Source organism: Girardinichthys multiradiatus, chromosome 1 (assembly GCF_021462225.1).
Source record: "Girardinichthys multiradiatus isolate DD_20200921_A chromosome 1, DD_fGirMul_XY1, whole genome shotgun sequence".
Lineage (NCBI taxonomy): Eukaryota > Metazoa > Chordata > Actinopteri > Cyprinodontiformes > Goodeidae > Girardinichthys > Girardinichthys multiradiatus.
Window position 1 is genome coordinate 6116028 of NC_061794.1, and position 24968 is coordinate 6140995.

The window sequence follows — 24968 nt, forward strand, 5'->3', positions numbered from 1 at the left end:
TCTATGCGCCTTATAATCCGGTGCGCCCTATATATGAAAAAAGTTCTAAAATAGGCCATTCATTGAAGGTGCACCTTATAATCCGGTGCGCCTTATAGTGCGGAAAATACGGTACATGGAATGAATTCACACAATTTCTTGAAACACAAGAATTTATTAACAAAAATAAGTCAACTCTAGTCAAACATATTTCAATCAACAAACTCTTTACTATGCTAAAACAATCCAACTGAACTACCAAGCAGAATGAAAGAGTAAGGAAGACTAATGGGCTATGTACAATATAAACAAGTTTATTAAAGATGGTTGAAACCATGACCAAAAGAGTGATGCAACATTACCATGCAATGTTTATGTTTGAGAACCAAGGTTTATCTTGAAGAATCTGGAAGTGAAGTTACGTTAGTCTAGGAACCAACTTAGGCAATAATTGGCATACCTTTAGACAACCATTTACAATGCAAGATCATATAAAACATTATTTTGATAAAATAATATTTTAAAGAATGATTTGCTAAATAAAACCAACCTAAGGGTCATTCAGAATAATACCAGGGAAACAATAACATTACAATACAATTTTACAGTAAAATCCTCTAGGTCGTGGGCCCGAGGTATCTATTAATACAGCACAACTAAAAAGAATTACAGCATATCTTTCTTACCCGAATCTGTCTTTCTACAATAAAGAGAGATTAGGATTCAGGTACAAACAATCCAGTTCAGTCAGAATTATAAAACAATGCACTCAAAATTTGTTTATTTAAAACTAATTGATAAAAAGGCTTGGAAGATAGGAAACAGCATTTAAACTCCAACAAACTGATTCTCAAAGAGTTGTTTATTGAAAGCATGACATAAAGTAAAAGATCAACTGAAGGATATCAGGTCCTCTGACATATTTTACTGCAACTGAATTCAGATATCTATTTATATGTTTAGGTCTTGCTTTTCTTTTTTTTTTTGTCATCTACTTGCACGTTTCTTCATTTTTTAAAGCACACACTGCAAAATATGCTGTCCTCTGTCAAGTACAAAGGTTGGACTGAAAGTGAGTGGAAAAGCAGCCTAAGTCCAATATAGAAGATTTTCTGAAAGTCTGGAGAACTATTGATCAAGGCCACCTTGAAAAATTACATAAAGGTCTGACTGCTTAGGAGAAACATAGACATTGGGTAAGGTTAAAGGTATTCTGCTTGAGTAAAGTGTAACTACACCTGATGTAAACCCTGCCCTCAGACAAATTTTTAAAAATGCCATCAAAGTGGGTGGTGCCAAGAGACACTGAAGGGTATGGAAAAGAGGATGGGGTCAGATGGGTGCTGACTCAGCGATGCCCAAAGAATGGGGGGTGTGTTTCTGAATGAGATGGTTTTGTACCTGAATGCAGGGCTGTGACGTAGACATGTACCAAGCTGTACCATTTGAACCAATAGGAAAATAAAACTGCGGTAACCACCGTCTGACCTAATGAGGGCAGCACTAAGATGGCTCCATATAGCACCATTAAGGCCCAATTTATACAGTTTATCTGCAAAAAGAAGGTTATCTGGGGTTATTTTGTTGAATATTTGGGCAAGTCTACGATAAACCCTAAGAAAATATTAGGTGCTCAGTTTCTACACTGCAAACATGAGAAGTAAACTTAAGTTTATTAAAGCATTTGTTAATTTAGAAAAGCCGGGTTTAGGACCACTTAGGGAGGATATAAAATATGCATTTTTATTGTCATAAATGTGAAATTTTGCCAGTTTTGGAGCTTTGTGAGAACTGGATTAAAATAGATGCCGATATGGTACCAAAAGTTGCTCTAATATGCAAAATTTATACTGCAGAGTAGAGATGCACCAAAGCATCAGCTGGTGACCAGAGTCTGATAATTTTATGCTTGACTCGCCAATCAGATACAATACATCTGATCTTTTTCCAAACAGTGAATGCAACATCCATAAGTACTACCAGGTCGCAATGACTACTCTGTGAGGAAGCCGTAATTAGGTGGATAAGACTCAAAACTATTACAGTATCAGTAAGGTGTTTAAAAGTCAAGTAAGGGATGTAAGAAGCTATTTAAATGAAAACGAAGGTTTCTACAGACACATGTTGACTGTTCATTAAGACTGCTATAACAAGGATCTTAGACAATAGCACATAACAGGAAGCTAAACGTATTACAGCAGTGCGACCCTATTTTGTCCTTTTGAAGAGTCCAGTTCTAGTTGTCATGGAACTTACTGGTTTAGGAAATGAAAACAGTCTTTTGGAAATTTCACAGTTAAGGTAAATATCTGCTAACTCTACAGGGAATTCAGCTACAATAATACTTACTGCAAATTATGGTAGTTACTGTTGTTTGTTTTCAAATGATCTTGAAGGTACACTATAGTATCAGGATATCTTGATGTGATATAGTGCACATTATATTTTCACGTCTGTAAAGAAAGTTAGCTATAATCTTGCTTGTAAAGTAATAAAAGAGATATGCTGTAATTTGTCTTATTTGCGTTGTATTTATAGATGGCTGTGGTCCATAAACTGAAGGAGTTTACTGTATTTGTTGATTTCCGCTTTCAGGAACATTATTTGGGCTGAATTGTTCTCTCAAAATTGCTGATAGGTAAGTGTGTGTGTGTGTGTGGGTGGGTGTGTGTGTGCATAGTTGTTGTTCTGTATGTTTATGTTGCCTTGTGATGGACTGGCAACCTGTCCAGGGTATACCCTGCCTCTCGCCCAGTGACCACTGGAGACAGGCGCAAGCCCCCCGCGACCCTGCACAGACAAGTACAGATTTAAGATTCAACATTCTTTATCTCCCTTGGGTGAAATTCTTTCTGGACAGTGGAGAGCTGCTAAAACAATCTCAACTGTCCACAATATAGACAATGGATAAATTAATAATTGGGGTGTTTTTAAGAAATAATTGTTTTATTTTACAATAAACATTTAAACAGTTTAATTCCAGTTTTCAATTCATCAACAATGTAGAACAATATGTTTTGTTATTCTTTATAGGTCTAAAGAGAAATCAGAATATTCTTGGAGGCTAAACAAAATCTGTGACACTTCTTTTCAAATGATGCATATCTGCTGTTGATCTGTGTGACATTATACTGCAGTATTGTATGGACATATGAGGAGAAAGGGAGGTACAAAAAAAAGATTGTAAAACATTTTTTTAACTACGTCACATTTTATTGCTGAGATTTTTCCGTTTTTATCATGTTTATTGTAAGTTTGTTGCTGCAGTAACCTGCAGAATACGATACGGGTAAAGAGTAATAGTAGTTGAAACAGTGGAAAGGTAATGTATGGGTCGTGTCACCCCAATACAAGGACACAGCCTATTATATCTTGCTGTATGTTCATGCCTAAAGTGAATCCTGTGGGGAATGAAGGTGTGCACCTCTTTCAAAGTCATTCCTCAGATGACAGGCGCACACTTACATCCGGCACACAGATACTGTCATGTTCTGGTGTAAATAAAGCCAGGACGCGGAGTCCCTATAAAGTAGAATGAATTAATATATAGACATACATATATATATATATATATATATATATATATATGTGCATGTGTGTATGTAGCAGTGACAGCTGCTGTACTTGATTTATTTGGCTGTTTATGTTCTTTTTTCTTTGATACATACACAATACATCTCCACTGAGATTTGAAAAAAGAAACTGCTGGTTTTTCTTTAGTGTGTTGGCAACGGACTAGAACCAAGGTAAATGTGTAATTTCACAGTTTACACCAGGAAACATCTAGTGCACCTGTCATTACAGCGACGGGTTGAAACAGAAATAATTGTTTAAAACAAAGGAAACATGCTCTACAGTAGACGTGCCAATGAGGTCACAGAGGACAAATAAAAAGACAAAAACTCAGTAAGGCCTTGATAAAATATTGCTTCGGATTTTAAATGACTTACTCATAATCGCAAGTCTTTAAACTCAATTAGTTAATTGGTCAAGTGTTGTAATGTGAGAAAGATTGGGTGGAGGGGAACCTTACAATCGATCGAGAAAACATGCAGCGTAATCAGAAAGCAAATTGCGATTAATCATTTAGTGATTGAGTCATATGTTCTGTGTGAGCGGATCAAAGCCAAGGAACTTCACACACAGACACACACACACACACACACACACACACAAACACAAGGCGTGTGACTCCGAACAGCCAGTCCATTCCTTACACTGGGACAGGGATCTCTGTTGAGGTAATTTGTTTCAATCAATTAAAGAGACATCTACTTGAATTAGTCTCCAATAGACTCCAAAAGGCCACACCTCTTTTTGTTTCTCTGTGAGTGTGTGAGAACGGTGAGATCATTCCAGACAAACCTTTTTTTTTTTTTGTTTTACCTGTGACTTACAGTGTGATGGGTCAGGTTCCCTTTTAGTGTCAGGGCAGATATGCTTTACAAAGGCGGGTAAATGTGACGTTCCCCTTTTGAATGACTGTTTTAAATAAAAGCACGATAGATCAGATCTTTTTCAGGCAACATTGTTGAAAGGCCATGAAAATTCAAAAAAAAAAAACGATGACCATCCCTAAAGGTGAAGAATCAGGAATTTCAGATGAATTTACGTGGTTGTGCGAAATGTAGGACATCACTTTAATTTGTCAATCACTTCATCACTTCATTTCATTCAGGGATTTTCCACTCTTCTTTATTTTTTTTTAATACACATTTTACTTCTGAGATGCAGTACTGGGATGTGACAGAAATAACTTTACTTTTGGATGAAGGTAGAAGCAACTTCTGTTTGTGTTCATGGCTCAGTGTGTGGAGGGGGTGAACAGAAGAAAAAGATGCGTGGAAGAGCTTAAGTCTAATTTAGTTGCTCCCACTTGTGTTCTCCATACATGATGTGAGGTTGCTGAAAGTAGAGCCTGTCCGTTATCGTGCTGTATGAGGAGAGAGGGTTCGCTCACTGCAAATCAACACGCAGGATAATTGTTATGCAGTGAAGCTGTGAAGCAGAGGGAAGTAATTAAAGAAACAAGGGCAGTATGGTGGCGCTGGTGGTGGGACACATCCCCCTCCTTTCCTCTATGTTCCTTTCTTCGTTTCCCCCTGCTAGCTGCAGAAAACACACACACTTATTTTCAAACACAGGGTCCCTTTTACATTGACACCCCTGTAATTACTGCCAGGGTTTACAGTCATCTTAATATTCTAATTATACTCTGCGGGTGTTTATAAGGTCATAACATTTACAATTTTACAACACAGTAATTGTCAGTTGACCAAAAAATTAGAAAAAGGCATTTTCTGTCTCCTGCTGTTCTTCTGATGACAACACATATTAGAAGCCAGCACTCAACATGAAATAAACATTCTTTTAATGAATACAAAATAAATTTGGGTAGTAGAACATCCACCAGTTTCACCAGTTTCTTTTAAGCAGCCTGCACACTCTCCCCATTCAGGTCTGTGCATGAATTTTCTGCAGAAACATTCAGATATACTCTGCTTAATGTGTCCCTGGGATCATTTCACAGGCAGAGCTTCACTGATGTATCTCATAAAGGAATATCTTGGAATATAATGCATTCCCGAGTACATTGTTACTTCCACTACTATTTATGAGAATGGTGAATGAACATCGTGGGAGATGGTGACTTCATATGGTGTAAATTATTTTCTAAAAAGTCTCGTGGAGCAGAACAGGAGGAACCAGTACAGTCGTTGAAAAGCATATACAATATTTATTCATATTCTCTAAGAAATAATTCAAGTCAGGGGACATGCTTAGAAAATCTGACTTATGACCAAATTTTAATTTACACGTATTCACACAGGACGGTCTTCCCATTATTATTAAACTATATTAACGGTACTGAACTGACGTTTTATTAAATGATATTACATTTAAAACTTTTTTGGTGAATTTAGGTGACAGTTATACCTGTTTAAATGTATCCTTTAGGTTTCACAACGGTTGTCTGAATCAGATTAACATATTTACTTGTGTGAAATACATCCAGATGTTGAGGTTTTGTTTTTTAGTTTCGCAGGTGCTGGGTTTTTGTTCTGTAAACTGTGAATACTGACTCTCCCACAGCTAACTGAAATCAGTGTTTCTAAGTTTATAAAGATAGCTCAGTGATCATTTAAAGGTTTACAAATGACAGAAAAGTGAACAATGTAAAGTAAAAAGTATCCATGCTTCATGTACAGCCAAATACAGCAGGGCTTAGGTCGGACCAGCAGCCAATCAATAGGGATGACAATTTTACAGAGGACCAACAGAATGTTGTAATATTCTACCTTCGCTGAAAATCTTTCCGGGGACACATTTGTTCTGAGAACATAGAAATATTTTGTCCCTGTGTTCCTCCAACCAGAATACATGTCCTCTTCATTAACAATGTTTCATGTGAGTTAAGCTTGGTTTGTTCTTAGTATGAAGCATCAGGTTTTGTTTGTTGTTTGGTCAGTGCTGCCTTAAGGAAATATGTTACTTCATGGTGCTTTAAGCCTAAAGCAGTCCACTGCCTACTTTGTGGATTATCAATTCCAATTTGCATTACTTAAGGGGGACAGGGTAATTAATAAACATACAATCAACAGTGAAATAGTAATGGTCCACTGTTATTTAAAAGACTAGTTTTTTTGTGTAGTAGCTAAATGATAATGAAAAACAATCACAAAGAAATACAGATGTGTGTTTGTTTCAGCACCAACAGAGTTACACTGTTCTGCTTGTAGCTCTTTACTCTGTTAAGTTCACAAGGTTCCTCTATTTATTGTGAGCCCTGCCCACACTTATTTGTTTTATTGTGCCATTACTGTGTTGTTTGGGTGTCAACACATCAGTGGCGCAATTAGAAGCGAGTTGTAGGACTGAATTATTTGGTCATTTCTAACCGAATTACTTAATAATTAGTTCTTTCTTTTACCCTCTGTGATGAATGAAGTTGGCTGCCGTTGCAACTGCTGATTTGTTAGGGGAATAAAGGGGCATGTGAATTAAGCACAACCATAAAGCCAGAAAATAAACATGAAAATTTTTTATTTATTTTTTTTAATAAAAGCTCCCTAATATGTGAGAATCAAGGTTGAGGTTTTTGTACCACTAGTCACCTTTAATAGGTGTCACCAGCCAGGAAATGGGTGAAGAGAGAAGGGTGGGAACCATGCAGCAAAGGTCTCAAGGTCGGGAATAGAACCCAGGATGGCTGCATCGAAACCTTCAGCCTTTTGTAACATTTTTATAGTTTTGAACAATCCAGTAGAAACATCAATCTTTAAATTATAATTACTTTCTCACTATAGTTTTTCACATGAAAGCTTCCCATGGTGGAGGAATTTAGTTTTTTTTCAAATTTCCCAAACTGATTAATAATTAATATCTAATAATAAATAATAAATAAATAATAAACGTCTAAATTCTTAAAGAATTATCCCCAGCTGCTCCGTAACCTTAGCTTCCCAGACATTAGGATCAGTCTTTATACACCTATTTTCTCATGGTAGAACATGATTGATTGTGGACATACATTGACTCTCAAAAGTCTACAGAATCTTGTTAAAATGCACCTTTTTCTATGAGACCAAAATAAATTATTTCTAATGTTTTCCACTTACACTGTATCAGTTATTCTTTACAATCCAACTGAAAAAAACAATAAAACCTGTTATAGGGTAAAAGAAAAATCTAATAACCTGGTTATTGGTGTCCACACCCTAAAACTAGTACTTGGTACATTTTGATAAATTTTCAGTCTTACTTGAACTCACACTTACAATTAGGTTTATTAAAACTGACTGACCTAAAAAAAAGGAATCAGAATGATTTCACTGCATAAAGGTATCAGTCAGGAGAGGTGTACAAAACATTTTACAGCATCAACATTGTACAATGGAGATATTTATCAGTTACTTGAGAAAACTGTGACAACAATGACATAAAAAACCTGAATGGTTTTCCAAAATTATGTAAAAGATGAGACTGAGACTGGGGAGGCAGTCTGAGGACAGGCTGACAGCAACCTTGAAGGAGATCCAGAATTTCCAACGGGGACTTTTTGTGTTCTGTATGTGACGACTATGTAGGGTCGGCTCTTGGCATAGTCAAGCCATAATCTCGCATGGGGTAAACTGTCCATTTGGCACAGAAAACAACTCTGAGCATCACCAAAAAACACCCTGAGACATGGTGGTGGCATCGTCATGGTCTGGGGTTGTTTTCTTTGGCTGGAATTGTTTTTTTTTAAAGTTGGATGAAGTTATAAACAATAAAAATATCAACCAGCTTTAAATGAAAACCTGCAGAAGTCTGGTAGAGATAGAAGATGGATTTCATTTTCAGCATCAAATTACATTCAAATCTACAATAAAGTGCCTTCATGAGGAAAAAATATTTTGAAATGGCCAGGAACTGAGTCTGACAGAACATTTTTAGTCGCCTGAGGAGGGCTATGGACAAGAGATGTTCTCACAATTTGATAGATTTGGAGAATATTTGCAAGGTAGAATGAGCAAATATTACAAAGATGCAGTGTGCTGAGCTTCTGTGCACTTCGTCTTCTGACAGACAAAAGAGAGTGGGACACATGAGACATGCTCTGACGAAATGCTTCTACATACATAGGTCAGTGAAGGGTTATTAGGATCAGCGTACATAAGCGCAGGTGTCAGAAAGTGGCTGAGTCTCTCTGCTGCAGCCAGTGATATAACATGATGGAGGAGTAATATTAGTGGAGAATCCTGCAAGACAGCAAATGCAGCGAGTCAGTCTTGGCCTGTCAGGTGGTAAAACGACCATGTTAGTCAGACTCGCTGTCAGTGGAGTGACAGAGCAAGTTGGACCGCTCCTCCTTTCTGTAAGTGCTCATATCTATCTATCGAAGAGGAGCAGAGTGCAGAGTCAGGGCAAACCTTGTTACCATCTGTCATCACTCTCACTGGCCAGAACTTACTAAAGAGGAAATAAAAGAGCAAGGTAGAAGACAGAGGAGTAAAAAGGAACATAGATGTAATAAGGCTACTTTCGATCTCCAAAAAAATGCTTTGAGGGTGGCTGTAACAGCTAACAGGAGGCTAGGAACAAATGATCAGTTGACTAAAGAAAAAAGAAACAAAAAGGAGAAAATAACAGGATCATATAAGGCAAGAATTACACTTCCGGAGAGTCAGTGGCCGAAAGTAAATCTGCCATACTCGTAAAAAGTTATGCATTGTGATCTGTTCCACCGATCGTTGTGTGCTTTAAGATAATTGCTTCCATTTTGTTGCACAGGGACTATTACAGTATATGATAGTTGGATTACCATCTGTAATAGTGAGCTCCACTCTGCAGGAGTATTGCTGTATCAGCAGCAGGACTTCTGCAAGCTGTAGGTTTAGTGAACAATGTTGGCGTCGTAGCCCGGAGCTATTGTAGTAGTTATGGGCTCCTTGTAACGGATTTCGCTTGCTGGAGTAAAAGAACATTTTCTCTGTTAGATTCAGTGAGACAACATTATCTGAATGGAATCATCTCTTATAGTTAATATTTAAAAGTGACTAAACAGAACCATAAAGTTACTGTGTGTTGAAGGAAGTATTTAGTTAATTGTGCTTTGCATTTGTTAAATCAGACAGAGGAGTCTCGTGTCTGTTAAACTTGCCTTTTTAGGAAAAGAGAATTAAAAAAGCCCAAAAATCTAGTGATGTTCTGTGTTTTTGGAGTGAAACAAGACAGAATTGAATGCATTTCACAACACATTTTGATTTGCTTCCTCTGTCTCTGGCTGTCAGCCCAGGCCTGTTAGCCTACCATTTAATCCTCACTTAATCTATATGGTCAACTGGCCACAGTGCTTTTGTTTAGTTTTATTCAAGGAGAAGAAAAAAAAATCTAGTTTGGAAGCATTTCCAGCATCTCGAGCTGCCTAGCATAAGGTTCTATATTACCTCTGTTTTTTTTTATTTTACCTGCATTTTTCACAGTAAAAAGAGAGGCAAACACATTTGTAACATTGACAGAATATATATATATATCAGTCAGTCAGTCATTTTCTACCGCTTATTCCATAGTGGGTCGCGGGGGAGCTGGTGCCTATATACATATATGCATATATATATATATATATATATATATATATATGTATATATGTGAACAGCTCATTCACTATTGTTCTGTATTTTAGACGATTTGAAGGTTCCATTTTTTCAAACTGGATACACTGATCAAACGACTGTAAACTCATAAACATAAGGAACTAGAATAGTTAGCTATAGGACATTCCACAGATGAGAGTAGTTGTGGTAAAAATGCTTGGAATTGCTTACATTAACCAGATCTAAAAAACCATGTTGAATTGTGGCCGCTGATGTGACATTATGCTCGTATGTGTATTATTTTTGACTTCCTGTTTATGTGTCTCCAGTGGTCAGTCTGTGGCCGGACTCAAAACAGTGAGGGTTACTCAGAACTTCATGAAGCAGGGTCAAATTAGCTGAAACGCTGTCTTCTGTTCTGTCGTGGTTTACTATGGAAACGGTAATGTTCTGACCCATCTAAATGTCTATAAAGGACGAGGCTACAAAAAGCAACGGTAAAGATGAAAATAAGAAAATGAAAAAAATTTTAATTACTCATTTTAATTGTTATTGTTGCCCGGTTGATATCATTACTGAATCAAAGCAAGAAGATCCTGAGCTTAAATCTCTTTCAAGGCTTACATTTTTATAATGTTTGGTAAAAAGTTATTAGGAGCCACAGTAAAACGCTGCAGGTTGTAGACCTCTGACAAAGCTTCTTATTTTTTGGCAGTTTTGAGAAACTAGCTACCTGCAAACCTACATGGGATTGAGTTTGTATAGAAAATAGATGGATAGATTTTTTTCAAGATCACAAATTGCGGCATATGGATTAACAAGGATTGTGTTCTCAATATCTCCAAATAGTATTGCGCTCATAACTCTTTCAAGCTTTAGTCAGTTTCAGCTTCTAATGATTATTACTGAACAATTATTACAGAAATATTGTTCTGTAGGGGTGTAACGAGTTCTTGTGGCACGAGAACTTGCCATATTAAAAAGCCATGATATTTTTCTTTAATGATAAGTCTGTTAAACATGCGACTTCATCTGGTCAAGTAAGTTTAGGCTATCATTAGGAGCTCCAGATATGAAGGTGTGTGCCCAAAGCACCTTAATAAATCTGTTGCAGATCTTGTATCTTATTTTGAAGTAAGAAAAGAAGTAGGTCTCGAGTTGCCCTGTTGTGCTGAACAGTCGGCTATTTAAGACCACGGTTTCAGTACAGAAAATAGCTATTGGCGAGAAATCACATCCCTTAATGACATTGTCACCTAATCTGCATAATTAATCAAGAGCATGGAATTGTAATAGTCTCTAAAGAAGGAAGAAATAAGATAGTGAAACATAGTAAAATGTGTAAAAAAACGCCCAGTTTGTCCATCTTACTTGCCTCCAATGCACCATAAGCTGATTGTGGAGAAGAGAAAGAACAATATGTGATTTCATGTCAGTCTCCAATAACACCCCAGGAAGTTGCTAGAAATGTTGCAACACAGTCTTTTTGTCGGGCTTGCCGAGGACACCCTTGGAAACACATTAAAGAAGCACCCGGCACTTTTAAATCTGTTGAGTTGTAGCATTTTGGTACGGAACATTTTAAACAATTTGACAATGTGTCTAACAAAGTTAGTATCCGCATTGTAGCTTTCTTTTGCCGTTCAACTAAAGTGTTAAAAAGATAAATACATTAAAATTTCAAAATAAAAAACTAAAAGGCTATTTCCCAATTTTAATGCATCTGACTGCACTTGACCACCTGTAGAATAAATAAGACAGGAAAAATGTAAGTCCTGCGAGAAATCAACTAAAGAGCCACAAACAAGAGACCAATTCTTCATAAACTGGCATATGTTTTGTAGCTTCCTATTGGAATTAAACTAAAAGCATAAGAAATTGTAAATAAAAACAATAAACTAAACAATATTTTAAAGGTTTTGATGGGTTTTGACTGTATTTGACCACCTCTACTTCAGTATCTAAAATATGAATGCTGATGAAACCGAAACTGGATAATTCAGTCTTTAAAACATAACTTTAAAATTTATGAAACCTTTATTCTGTTGTGAAAGCAGAAACAGGGGAATTTTCTATTCTTCTTGGACATTAGGACCAAATCTTGTCTATTTCTTGAGATCCCAGTGATGTGCATCTTCTTGTGAGCTGATGTATCAAATCATTGTCTATTGTTCAGTGTAGGTTGAAGTGAACATACAAGTTTCTTGTATCTTTCACAAACTATTAATATGGTCAGGATGGTGTCCTGACAGTTTGTTTATATCCTATTTTCCTGAAAAGTCTGAAGCTATCCTGGCTCGCAACAACTTGTCTAAAACACTTACAGTATATATTCTATAGAAGTGTCCCAAATGCTGATCCTTTTCAGATTCTTATCTGAATGACTCTAGCTAACTCAGGCCTCTCTCCATCCCTATTGTCCAAAGTCTAAACAGAGTAGTTGTAACAAAACATCCACGCGCTTTTAAAGAAGGTGCCAGTGTCCTGTTCCCTCACAACACAAGAACGTGTCAGCTGGAGCTATCTTAACCCACAAGTGCCTTCTCTGACTTTAACTGCATTGGATTTTTGTTTCACGATGGAGTGTATATCAAGTGTGCCTTTGGAGCTTTGTTAATGGCCTGTAATGAATGCATGGCTAAAATAGCTAGGTGGCAGAGGTGGTTTGTTAAGGGAGCGAGATGGGGGGGAACATGAGGTAAGGGGTGGAGACGGAGAGGAAGCGATGGGGGTGGGGTGGTGCGTGCTCAGAGTGAGAATCATTCTGCAATGTAGAACAAGAAAGGTGAATGACATAAGGGAGGTCAGCAGTGATATGGCAGTTTTGTATATATCCATCCCGCTTTTAAAAACCTGATAATGCAGTTTTTAAATTGTTTTAAATCAGCTTTTTGGTATCAAATTTGTTTAGTAAGTAAACTGCTAATTTAATAATCCCATTTCTGTTCAGTGGCAATCTAGCTCGCAGAAGTAAGATTCAAACTTTTGTAAGCAGATAATAAATATTTTTAAGACATCCCTAGGAATTCATCATTCAACATTTCTCTCGTGCAAATTCTGGGAAAAGATACCATCCTCCGGATTCCAGCAAGGCACAGAGGTCTGACTTTTCTTTTAAACATTGTGTGTGTTGACAAAGAAAGGTCCCCAGAGAGTGTGTGTGGGGGGGATAATTAAGTATATCATCCAAATAGCTATTGATCGTCTTAAGGGTGTTGCTGTTAGATTAAAAGGTTAAAGAATAAAGCCGCTTTGAGGATTAAATTATTGTGAGGTAAAATCAAGAGCATGGCGCGATAAACACTGCAGTAATCAGAATGTATGAGCCCTGTAGACATGCTTATTGATGTCGTATAGACGTTTAGGATCCCGTCAAGACACATTATGAACCGTAAGCAAACCAATTAGGACATTTTATCTACTGTGAGGAGAGTTTGGGTTGGCTAGGATGTATTTAAGTGAGCGTCTTGGCTGTTTCAGTTGTTCCACAATATCAACTATAGTGTGACTTGATCTTTTAAATATAAATTAAAAACGAGTACAGTGTGGCACCTGAGGCAGTCGAACAGGGCCAGGAGGTGCTTTTTCATTTTTTTCTTTTTAATCCAGATGTATTTTATCTTTGCTGAAGATAAGAGGGAGAGGAAGCAGCTAAACACAGGACACAGGCTCCAGTTACCCTTCTGTCGCCATCTCTGATCAACCAATCAGGCACAGGAATAGTGCTGAGTCAGCCACTAGGTTCTGTTCACAAATAAATGAAGGGTGGGGTGGGGGCACATCGGTGTCTGCAGTGGACTGCAGCAGAACTGCCGCCACTAACCTCATGGCAAAAGGAACCGGTCTCTCTTGGATTGACCCGAAACGTCTTTGCTTAGTCGGATAATATAAATGCTCCTCTACTCTTCTTATAGTCAGTAGGTAATTAGTGGGAATTAAAATGGCAAGCCACTGAAGATAAAGTTTATAGCATGGCCATGGGTCATTGCAGGATATGTTTGGTTGTAATAATGCTCCCCAAAGCACTCTGCGGACTTTCTGTAGCTCTGTTGGGTTTCTTTACATGAAATTTGGTCACAGTGTGACCAAAGCAAACCTTCTCAACACAAAATCGAACTCAAGTTTGGAGTAGCTTGCACTTTGTCCTGTTTGCATTAAATCCCAATTCGTACTTCAAAAATATGCACTATTAAAGCTATAATTAAGTCAAAATTTTACTGTTAATATTTTAAGAGTTTAAGTTTCCTCCATCCATTTTATATTCTCTCTTAATCTGTATAGGGTCAGAGGGTGGGGTGGAGGTGCCTTTTAGGAGTAACCAATGGATGGGAGGCAGGGTACACCCGGAACTCGTAGACATTCCATCAAAGGAAAGCACAAAGAGAGTGGAGAGAGATCTCTACAATCTGACTGATGAGTGTTCCCTTCCTTCTTCAAAGCAAAGTGTAGGGTGTCTGCTGTATTTGTAGTACCCTAAACAACCACACAAGACCAAAAAAAAAACAAAAACGGATTTCAGCACACCATCGGAATTGAGCATCAAGGCCTGCTGTGTGAACGTAGCCTGAGTTCAATGAAGTGACAGGTAGTGATGCTCAGAGAGGTTTTCAAGGCTAGCCCTCCCATAGTGTGGCGCCGGATAAAGAGCTGAAGTCTAGCACTCATTGAGTTAGTCACAGAGAGCTACCTGTCCTGATAAGGAGAGAGAGAGGACAGACAGGCAGACACGGTCAGTGAAATAAGAGGCTGTGAAGCTGATGGGAGTGGCGCTGCAGACAGGTTGTATCAGCGCAGACCCTGGGGTGTCAGGACATACATCTGTAATGAAAATATCACAATGAGCAAGAGTGACAGAGTCAACTGGGGGACTGGTTACATAGTGTCACTCCACTTACAAGGGGGGCTGGCAGCTGCATTATAACACCACTGTATGGTATAAGTCTCTCCAGGGACCACAAAGTCCCCACTCCTGACCTTTCCCTTTATGACTCCTTGACTGTCTTCATTTGCCGGCGTCCAGCTGTCCCTAAGCATCATCTCCTCCTCCCCTCTGTTTCCAATATAAGGGCAGGAATGCAGCAGACAGCACAGTCCCAGAATAGACAAGTAGCAGCCGTATCTCTAACCATGCAGTCTGCCTGATAGAGGGCACCTACATTACAGGGCAGCCTCGTGCAAGAGTGCAGACACAGGCAGCCTGTCAACCCACATTAAAAAGCATCGGCTGCCAAGCTGCTAAACACAACACCTTTTCTTATTGTGGGTTTGATCATGGTGGAGCCGGCTACCAGTTTAGTGTGGAAAGAGGACTCACAGCCTAAGCCTTCACCAGGCATCTGAGTGAGGTTAATGATAAAATGCGATGGATGTAACGATTCTGTTTGATGTTGGATCTGAGTGGAAGTGCGTAAGGTGAAGGAGGATTGGTTGTTTGATGAGTGTATGGGCTGCAGATTGGTAGATTGAAGCACTGAAAGCACAGCAAAGGGATCCTCTCCCTAATCTACAGAACATCCCACTGTGAAAGGGATTCTGTGTGTACCACTTTCTCCTCTGAAGCTGATATTTGCGCTTGAATGCACACAGAAGCTGGGTAAGCAGTCTTCACTCTCACTCATTGTCTAATGTGGACACTCATAGATCATTATCAGCAAAAAAAGGAACAGAGGCATGGATTAAAAGGGAGGCCCGCCTGACACTGAAAGCAGATGTGAACAATGCGCATAGGTTATATGCCAGGAATCACCGGATTCAAATGCATTCATATTGCCTCACTTTGCCTCCTGGACAGGCAGAAAATTCCGGACATGAAATCTCAGCCTCCCCTCCATGTACTACTTCCAGAAGAGGAAGGGCTGCTAAGCAATCTGGAAAATTAGTAAAAGGGTATAGGAATTATGGGTATTTCCATTTCCACTTTTCTTGTGTCATTTTCTAAATCCATCTCTTCATCCGTCTGTCTGTCCGTCCATCCATCCATCCATCCATCCATCCGTTATTTGCTTATATGTCCATCCTTCCCTTTCCTTGCAGGCTTTTTTTGACCTAAAAAATGTATAGCAACTTCCAGTACTATACCAGCTCATGGATGCATAGTCATCAATTTGCCAAACTTGTGGGTGACAACTTCATTAAACATAAGAAGGATGGAGTTAACGGGAAAGGATGAGAGATCACTCTTTTCCCTACCTCCATACATATAGTGGCAGTACTTTATTTTTTTACACAATTTGGGTGCAGTGAATCTAATGTATATGTTATCTTGAAAGGGGTGGATGGCTTTGATTCAGGTCTGACAGTATAATTGCTCACAGACACACACACACACACACACACCGAAACACTTTATGAGAGCCAAAACCAAATAGAAGTTTACAGCCGCTCATCCCTACTAAATATAATAGTTGACAAATTTTACTCAAGCTCGGATAAAATGATACATTCGTTTGGACTATTGTTGGAAGAAGAAGCTGATTTTATTAAGGATTTTTGGCAGCAACAGGAGATTTTTACCTAAAGTGTTGGTGCTAGTGACTAAACATTATCCAGTGCAACAGTGTTTCATACAAGTGTCAGAAGAGGAATGCATACCCACTATATTTGGGATTCACTAATTGTATGTTATCTCTTCACACGTGATATGTTTAGATGTCTTTTTATGACAATTTATGATTGGCTTTTCTTTATTTACTCATCAAAAGTATGTTGAAAACAGTTTTGTTTTCAGCTCATATATTCAAATTTAATGTTAACAAAGGCTGAAAGTCAGATATATTGTAGTTTGCTTGATCAACTCAAATCACTGTTCAACCAGACATCATTTGGCATTTTTAATAACATCTTTTCCTCACAGTTCTTAACCACTTTTCATGTTAAAAGTTCAATGTCATGTTTTCAATGTCTGTTCTACAAAATATTGCCCATTGAGTGGATCTCTACGTCATTCATTTTGATGCGTGGCTCTACAATTTCGCTCCATGGTCTTTGACCTGCTGGGTCTAACCATTGGCTTTAGCCTAAGGGAGAACCTAATTTGAATTTAGAGCATAATCTACTGCATGTACATTATTAACTGCTCATAACCTTTTAATAGAACCTCACTTCAAAAAGTCTGAACAATGATTTGAAGCTAGAAGCAATCAGATGGAGACACTGAACCCTCCCCAATAAAATAGTGACATATTATATTTTCCTGTATCTACAAATGAAATGTAAATATTCCGGTGCCAAAAAAAAAGACAAAACTGATCCCACTTTCAACTTCCAACTGATCAAACAAATGCAGTTCTATGAAAGACAGTAAAAATCATACAAAATAGCAAAAAATTTGGTAATCACAGTGGTACACAAATCAGGAGCAAATCTGAAACTTTCCAAAACAGAAGCTGAAATGAGTGAAGGCACTGAAGCTGGGAGAGTTTAAGTACCTCAGGTCAACTACCAGAACAAAATGGCAGATGAAGAAGAGAGCTCATGAAAGTAGAAAACATAAAGGGTTCAAGCATTAAAGCGAAAGTTTACATGTGGCCTGTTATGGTGTACTATTTGGAGATGGTGGTGCTCACAAAGAAGCAGGAGGCAGATCTGAAGATGTAAACATTTTCATTGGGTGTTCAAGGTGGACAGGATCAGAAATGAGTGTCGGTTTGGAGGCCCCGGTTAAGAAGGAATGCTGAAATCTAGAGTTGCCAGGTGAAACAAAAGTCCATAGGGTTGTCTCGATATACGCTAGGGGTGATATGAGATTATCCACTGTGGTTATGATCTAGGATGTACAGAAGGGTTCAAATAACTGTATGGAGAACATCTGATAATAAAACGCAGATCTGGAGGGTAAACATATTCCTTCATCTGATCTGTGTGATAGATCAATCCTTTTCCCACTCCCACAAAGCAACAGCCACCTCCTCTCCACACACACACTCTTTTACATTATATCAACAAATCATGTAGCCACAAACAAGGAACTGTACATGTAAAAGTTGAACTATCAGGTTTTGTTCATTATTTATAGAAATAAACAACATCAATAATACATTTCACCTAGAAAATATCAGTATCTAGCCAAGAACCACCTCAAACAGTTTATTTCTTAATTAAAATATTAGCCGGGCTAATTGAACCAGGAAATGAGTTACTCCAAGGACAAGCGGAGCAGTGAAGCTGGCAGGAGGACTGCTGAGTACATCGTATCTGTGCCATGGGCAAAAGAATCCTGAAACAGCCGAGGATAACAACCAAGATAGGAAAAGGAATGTGTTTGAGCAGTAGTATGTAGGCGAGAAAGAACGTGGAAGAAGGGATCTTCTGCATTGTGCTGGAGGTCAATGAGAGTTAATTTTCCTGCCGTCCTATTCGTTTGCTTCATTAGCAGTATTGACAGTTAGGTGATGGATTCATTGTTTTCTCTGGTTTGTCTGCAACCATCATTTATATGCACTCCTCTGTTATCTCTCAGGGCCCTGCTCCCTGTTTTTCTCATTGCTTTTTCATCACCTACATTTTTCTTCTTCCTCTATCTATGCTTCCCCTTTTATGCTCCTCTCTGTTCTTGTTCAACATCTCTCCTTCATCTCTTTAAATGCAAACATTTTGGTGCATTTTTATGTAGTAAAAACAATGGTTGTCATTAGTTACAGTTTGCAAGTGTATTGTGTATTGTAAATGCATATAGAAAAGATGCTTGCATACTTACTTGATTCAACTCATGTTTGGATTCTTGCCTTTATCTCTTTCAGGTTAATCCCGCTTTGACCTCTTCTCCAACAGGACTCACCCCTAAAATGCTTTGCTAAAGCTGGTAAAATGGAACCAAATCAACTGTTCAATGGATTTGGTCCCCTTCAACCAGCTGTAGCTGTGCATTGATCACTCCGATCATCCAACCATACAGCAATCCAGTGGGACTGAAGTGATGCCTCATTTTCTTCTCTAACATAAACTCACCGTCATGTAATTCTCAGTGCCAAATACTGTGTGTATTTATCTCTGTTAACAAATTACCAGAAGCAATTTACTTAATCAGAATTAAACAAGCCAACTAAGTAATTATAGATATAGTGAATACATTGTTATGCTGTGTAAAGCTGCAACTGTATTGTCCTTTGGAGAATTGAATTTTTCTTTGGAGATTTTTCCAAAATGTCTGCTGGGATGAGGTGTAATTAAAATGTAAAAAAACGTAAAGCTGTGTGAGTTTAATAAAGCCTTTTTGTGAACTTTAAATAAACTTTTTTCATCAAGTGATTATTATGTTGTTTTAGTTTTTAATAAGAACCCAGCTGGCATCCAGCTTGTTTGATGGTATAAATTAGATTCAGAATTTAATTGACACCAACAACATGCTGAGCTCCAAATTTATGCAAAACCAACACAATCATTGTCATTGGAATTCATTTATCAGGTACATCTGCAGCTTTTCATGCTTTCAAGATGAAGACCAATTTGTTTGCACTCTGGGTAAAGATGTGTAGAAAGTCTTAAAATGAATACATCTGTTACACTTAGTAGAAAAATGTCAACCTTAGATTTGAGTACATTTATTCAGTAGAGAATTAAATTACCTTTCATACACTAATTGGTACCCCAACAATCACTATTAAACTCATTTTAATATGTATCTATTTTAAATTGATCAGAGTTTCTAGGAACTTTTATTTAGTAATCTGGTTTTCCTGGGGTAGAAATATAACATGACACAGTAACATGACAGACATGACAAATATATTTTGATAACTATGACACTCTCTGCATGCCAACCAGTTGTTTGGCAGTGATGTCAGATAAAGCCTTTTTTGTCTTAAAATCACAAATTTACCTAAGATCTGCTGTGACTGCTTTAGACATATGAGATTAAAACTGAGTTTTCCAACAACAAATACCCCAGGTGGTTTTGGTATGATACAAAGGAAAATGTGGAAAAGCACCTCATACCCAGTGTTAAATATGGGGGAGGATCTATGATGCTGTGGGCCTGTTTCTCTTCGAAAAGGCACGGGAACTTTGTTAGGGTGCAAGACATTAAATATCAGCATGCTTTAAATGAAAATCCAGTGGACTCTACAGGTAAACAGAAAGTGAGTCATTGTTTGTTCCTTGATCAAGATAATGATCCAAAACATATAGGCAAATAAAGACAGAAATAGTTCACCGGACACAAAATTGACCTTCTCCTTGCACAGACCTAAGTCAAATAGAAAACCTGCAGGGTCAGCTGAAGAGAAGAGGGCATCTAGACTGTTGGTTAAAAGGGGTTATACAAAGTATTGACACTAGGGGTGAAAATAATTGGTTTTGGTAAACTTTTACTGCCATTATTTTATACTTTATTGACCAAAAAACTGTTCCAAACAGAGATACACAATAGCAGGACCTCAGAGAGATTCTGTTTTCAGCTTTGCCCATCACCAACCAAATCTAGACATTTCTGGTCCAGAGGAATATGTCACTCAATTAAATTTTCGTTTTTGTTCATTGTCATTGCAACATTGCTGTTGATTGAAAGTGGCTGATTTTTCACTTTCACCTTAGACTGAAAAATCTAACAATTGCCATTAAAAGGCAGATTATTATTTATTATTATTATTTATCCAATAAACATTTTATTGTGATGAAAACCTCAATTCAATCAGAATATAAAAAATAAAAGAACTTAAATTCTGTCAATCGCTTTTTGCAAGAGAAATTCAAATAAGCAGGTTTTCTAATCTAGTTTCAATTTCCAAAGCTGGGAGGCCTGCTTAGAAAACAGCAACTAGTGCATCTTTGATTTTAATCCATTAAAAATCAGTCAGTCCTCAATAACCTTGTTTTTTTTTTTTTTTATATTAAACATATGTAATATCTTAGCGCTTTATATAATAAAGCACTATTATATGACAGCACTATTATGGTGCTGTCATAAAATAGTGCTTTGACCGCAAAATTCTGTGACATCGACTGCAGAATGAGATAGACATTTCTGCAACTGTTCTTAAGGGGTTTTCTTCTTATTTGGGCAACACATCCTTTTCAGTTTAATTCAATTCAATTCAAAAATATTTTATTAATCCCAGAGGGGAATTTAATGTTGTTATGGCTCATATTATGCAGGTTTCTTCAAAGAGCCGTTGTAGATGCTGATGGCTGTGGGCAGGAAGGATCTCCAGTAGCGGTCTGTCTTACAGCAGATCTGAGGAAGCCTTGATTGAAGACACTCTATTGTTGTACAACAGTCTCATAAAGAGGATGCTCAGGGTTCTCCATAATGTTCCTAATTTTCTGAAGAATCCTTCTTTCCACAATGATCTCCAGAGGTTCCAGAGGAGTCCCCAGAGCAGAGCCAGCCTTCTTTCCTTGTTTGCAAATGACATAATGTCCAAAGTCACTCCCTTGTTGCATGATGCTCCTCAGGGTTCAGTCCTGAGCCCAATTCTGTTGCTTTTATACATCTCCCCCCTGGTAACATTATCAGTATCTTCAAAAAGGTGTTGTACCATTTGAATGCTGACGACATCCAACTGTACTGTTCTTTCAGTGACTCAGAATTGCACAAGTTAGTTGACTTACTACATTTTCTCTCTTGTATTGAGGATAGGCTAGCTAAAATCTGCCTTCAGTTAAATTAATACTAAAACCCTGATTATTGGTCCTGAAGAGAAAGTTCATTGAATCCAACAAAACCTCGGTACACTGGGCTCCAAATAAATCTCGGGGTCCAATTTGACCAATCAGTGTCTCTAGATAGACATATAAGACTTCTGGTAAAAAGATTTTTCATCTGAGAAGTATTTCTAAATTGATTCTATAATACATATTATCCAAATCTGACCTGGAAATGATTATTCATGCTTTTATTTCCTCTCATTTAGATTATTGTAATTCTCTTTTTTCTTATTTTAACAAATCCGCTGTCACTTGTCTCCAGTTGGTCCAGAACGCTGCAGTAAGGCTTTTAACAGAAACTAACATGAGGCCACACACCGGTTTTATCCTCTCTACATTGGCTGCCTGTCAAATTTAGAATTGTTTTTTAAAATTTATGTCTTGAATTCAAGAGCTTTTAATGGACAGGCCTCCAAATACATCAATGAAATGTTGATCTTTTATCCTTCAGGTCGCACCTTCAGTCCTCTGCCCGGAATCTCCTTAAGGTCCCTTAGACCCGCTTCAAATCTTAGGGCGACCTGTCCTCTCAGACAGTAGCCCCCAGGCTGTGGAATGCCATGCCCCTCTATCTCCGTCTGGTCGACTTCATTGACTCCTTTAAAAATCAGCTTAAAACACTTTTATTTACACAAGCTTTTAGTTACACGTTCTCCTTATTGTTTTATTAGCTGTTCTTACTGTCTTTGTTTCACATTAAACCTACATTTGGTATCTATTTTATTTGCACTCTGTAAAGCACTTTGTGAAATGTGCTATATAAATAAAGCTTACTTATTTACTTACTTAATTTGTATTAAAATATCTTCATTCACTTAAACCATGGATATAAAACATACAAGGTGAGAATGCAGGAAAATATTTTTCTAACAGAATAACCCTTAACTTCTGTGATTTAGACAATCAAACCTATTTAAATCTCTCTTTTAGTTAGGAGGCTTTTATTATGTCCTGATACAGTGACATGCTAAGGTATTTCTACCGCTTGAAGTATTCAGCATTTTGTCTTGTTAAAATCACCAACCTTAATATACATTTTTAGAATTTATGTGACAGACAGCAAATGTAGTGGATAATTATGAAGTCAAAGGAAAATAATATAGAGTTCTTAAGATTACTTACAAATAAAAATCTGAAACGTTTTCATGAATTTGTGCTTAATTACCCTTTTTTTGTTACTGCTAAATAAAGTTCAATGTAACCAACTGCCTTCAGAAAGAAACAGAGTGCTATTGTGTGTAATTTAAGTATAAATCTAGGTGTTCTGTGAGGCCTCAGAGTTTTGTAATAGAACATTGGTAGACAAATAACATCATGAAGACCAAAGAACCCAGCAGACAGGTCAGGGATAAAATACGGAGAAGCTGAAAGCAGGGTTAGGTGATTTAACAATGTCTCAAGTTTTAAACATCTCACAGGGCTCTGCTCAGTTTATCATTTGAAAATGGAATATGGCACAACTGAAAACCTAGCAAGACATAGCCGTCAACCTGAACTGACGGAGAAGCAGCCAAATGGCCCCTGGTAACTCTGGAGGAGCTGCAGAAATCCATACCTCAGGTGGGAGACCATTGTTGAAATAATATCAAAGGAAAGCCTAAGAGCACAGCAAACATGCGGAAGGAGGTGCTCTGGGTGCTATAAGCTTAATATGAATACTAACACTGTATGTTACCGTGAACACACACATCCATTTAGACTGAAGCAGAGGTTGAATTGCAACTAGCAGGACAACCACCCTAAACATACAGCCAGAGCCACAATGGAATGGTTTAGATCAAAGCATTCTAAGTCCAGACCTAAATCCATTTAGGAATCTATAGCAACACTTGAAAATTGCTGTTTACAAATTGTCTCCATCTAATCCATCTAAACGTGAATTATTTTACATCAAAAAATGGGCAATGATTCAGTCTCTAGCTATGCAAAGCAATTAAATACAGTGAAGTCAGCAATGTGACAAAAAGTGTCTTGCAGTGCCTTATAAAAATACCTTTGGAGGACACTGCATGTAAAACCAAGAATGGAAAGAGGGGGTATTTTCTTTTGTCCATGACAATATTACATCATGTGAATTGACTGATGTGACTGTCAAGCAATACAGATTTGGTCAGTTTGCATATATGTGTTGCTTGCAGCAAGTGTGGTTCTGAAGGTGGTTCAAAAATATATTGTTGGTGTAATTGTATGTTTTTTTTTCCATTGCAAAACTACAATAATTGCTACTTCAGAAGTATAATCTACAAACTACTGGGTAAGACACAGATATGGAATATGTTAGTGTTGCTTTGGTTGATGATGAGCAAGACTTGCTGGAACTCAACCTGTAAATCAAATGCCTCTTAGAGCACGATGGAAACCTATATTTGGCTCTGTTTGCAGAATTAGCTGATCTGTATCTAACTCGGCAGTTAGTATAATGTCATAATAAAGGCCAGTCTAATCTTTCTACATTTCAGATAAATAACATCATACCAGTGAAACGTGGCAGTGTGATGCCCTGAGCTGCCTTGCTGCTTTGACTAATGTTATTGATGGAACCATGAATTTTGCTCTCTAGCAGAAAATCCTGAAGGAGAATGTTCAGCCATTGATTTGTGACCGTGATCTCAAGTGATTATGCGGCAGGGTAATGATTCAAAGCAGATTAGCAAGCCCCCCTCTAAATAGCTCAAAGAGTAAAATAAGGTTTTGGAGTGGCCCATTCAAAGACTGGACTTAAATCAGATGAGATGCTGTGGTAGTACCACAGACAGGAAGAGTAGAAGACTAGACTGCATGTATGTCAAAGTAAGCATGGTGACACTTTTCTCACCATCTGACATTAAATCAGACCAAACCTTTCCTTTTAGGTCAGTTAGGATTTACCAATAATATATTTCTTAAAAACAAACAAACAAAAAAGTTAGAATAATGAAAAGTATATATATATATATATATATATATATATATATATATATATATATATTCATTTAAGGGTTTTCTTCATGTTTATGACTATTACATTGTACGTGGATTCTCAATGAAGGCATCAAAACAGTGAATTAACATATGCAAATATGTGGCAAACAAAAAATTCTAAAATAACTTTAACTATGTTATATTTTTGAATCCTTAAAGTAGCTGATCTTTGCTGTAGTCACTGAAATATTAACCTTTGGTCGTCTCTCAATGAACATCTGGGAAGTTCTTTCAAGACTCTTCTGAAAACCATTTTAGGTGCCCTCCTCATGAAGGTCATGGAGAGAATGTCAAGAGATCAAAGCAGTC

General features: G+C 37.6%; 1 long non-coding RNA gene across 1 annotated transcript in view; it reads left to right on the forward strand.

The window, feature by feature from the left end:
• The window catches only part of LOC124862475, a 29481-nt gene extending 10179 nt beyond the window's left edge, over positions 1-19302 (forward strand). The window contains exon 3 of the long non-coding RNA XR_007036929.1: positions 18794-19302. This is a non-coding gene — a long non-coding RNA (uncharacterized LOC124862475). The remainder of the gene's footprint in view (positions 1-18793) is intronic.
• The last annotated feature ends 5666 nt before the right edge of the window (positions 19303-24968 follow it).